At 40.6% G+C, this 1945-nt stretch overlaps 1 non-coding gene across 1 annotated transcript; it reads left to right on the forward strand.

Moving 5' to 3' along the window:
- Positions 1 to 1260: 1260 nt before the first annotated feature.
- Positions 1261 to 1368, forward strand: LOC112739938 (small nucleolar RNA R71). Its single transcript, XR_003170872.1, has one exon. It is a non-coding gene; the product is annotated as a small nucleolar RNA R71 (small nucleolar RNA).
- The last annotated feature ends 577 nt before the right edge of the window (positions 1369 to 1945 follow it).

Consider the following 1945-nt stretch of genomic DNA (forward strand, 5'->3'; position numbering starts at 1 on the left):
TGAGATTCTGGTAGCTTGCACCTCAAAGATCCCAAGTTTCTCCATTACAGAGAGTGGCATTAAGTTTATTCCTGACCCTAGGTCACATAGAGCCTTCTCAAAGGTCATGGTGCCTATGTTACAGGGAATTAGGAATTTACCATGATCCTGTTTCTTTTGAGGTAATTTCTGCCTATCCAATGCATTTAGTTCATTGGTGAGCAAGGGAGGTTCATCTTCCCAAGTCTCATTACCAAATAATTTGGCATTCAGCTTCATGATTGCACCAAGATACTTAGCAACTTGCTCTTCAGTGACGTCTTCATTCTTTTCAGAAGAAAAATACTCATCAGAGCTCATGAAGGGAAGAAGGAGGTTTAATGGAATCTCTATGGTCTCTAGATGAGCCTAAGATTTATTTGGTTCCTCAAAGGGAAACTCCTTATTGGTCACTGAACGTCCCAGGAGGTCTTCCTCACTAGGATTCACGTCCTCTCCCTCCCTTATAGGTTCGGCCATGATGGTTAAATCAATGGCCTTGCACTCTCTCTTTGGATTCTCTTCTGTATTGCTTGGGAGAGTACTAGGAGGGGTTTCAGTGACTCTTTTACTCAGCTGGTCCACTTGTGCCTCCAAATTTCTAATGGAGGACCTTGTTTCATTCATGAAACTCATAGTGGCCTTTGATATATCAGAGACTATATTTGCTAAGCTAGATGGACTCTGCTCAGAATTCTCTGTCTGTTGCTGAGTGGATGATGGAAAAGGTTTGCTATTGCTAAACCTGTTTCTTCCACCATTATTAAAGCCTTGTTGAGGCTTTTGTTGATCCTTCCATGAGAAATTTAGATGATTTCTCCATGAGGAATTATAGGTGTTTCCATAGGGTTCACCCATGTAATTCACCTCTGCTATTGTAGGGTTCTCAGGATCATAAGCTTCTTCTTCAAAAGATGCCTCTATAGTACTGTTGGATGCAGCTTGCATTCTATTCAGACTCTGAGAAATCATATTGACTTGCTGAGTCAATATTTTGTTCTGAGCCAATATGGCATTTAGAGTATCAATTTCAAGAACTCCCTTCCTCTGAGGCGTCCCATTATTCACAGGATTCCTTTCAGAAGTGTACATGAACTGGTTATTTGCAACTATGTCAAGGAGTTCCTGAGCTTCTGCAGGTGTTTTCTTTAGGTGAATGGATCCACCTGCAGAATGGTCCAATGACATCTTTGATAATTCAAATAGACCATCATAGAATATATCCAGGACGGTCCATTCTGAAAGCATGTCAGAAGGACACTTTTTGGTCAGTTCCTTGTATCTCTCCCAAGCTTCATAGAGGGATTCACCTTCTTTCTATTTGAAGGTTTGAACATCCACTCTAAGCTTGCTAAGCTTTTGAGGAGGAAAGAACTTGGCTAAGAAAGCTGTGACCAGCTTATCCCAAGAGTTCAGGCTATCTTTAGGTTGAGAATCCAACCATATTCTAGCTCTGTCTCTTACAGCAAATGGGAAAAGCATAAGCCTGTAGACCTCGGGAGCAACCCCATTGGTCTTAACAGTATCACAGATCTGCAAGAATTCAGTTAAGAACTGAAAAGGATCTTCTGATGGAAGTCCATGAAATTTGCAGTTCTGTTGCATCAGAGAAACTAATTGAGGCTTTAGCTCAAAATTGTTTGCTCCAATGGCAGGGATTGAGATGCTTCTTCCATGTAAATTGGAATTTTGTGCAGTAAAGTCACCGAGCATCTTCCTTGCATTGTTATTATTTTCGGCCATGTCTCCTTCTTTTTCGAAAATTTTTGTCAGATTTTCTCCAGAGAGTTGTGCTTTGGCTTCCCTTAGCTTCCTCTTCAGAGTCCTTTCAGGTTCAGGATCAGCTTCAACAAGAATATTCTTATCCTTGTTCCTGCTCATATGAAAAATAAAAAAACATAAAAGAAAATATAGAATCCTCTATGTC

Source organism: Arachis hypogaea, chromosome 13 (assembly GCF_003086295.3).
Source record: "Arachis hypogaea cultivar Tifrunner chromosome 13, arahy.Tifrunner.gnm2.J5K5, whole genome shotgun sequence".
NCBI lineage: Eukaryota > Viridiplantae > Streptophyta > Magnoliopsida > Fabales > Fabaceae > Arachis > Arachis hypogaea.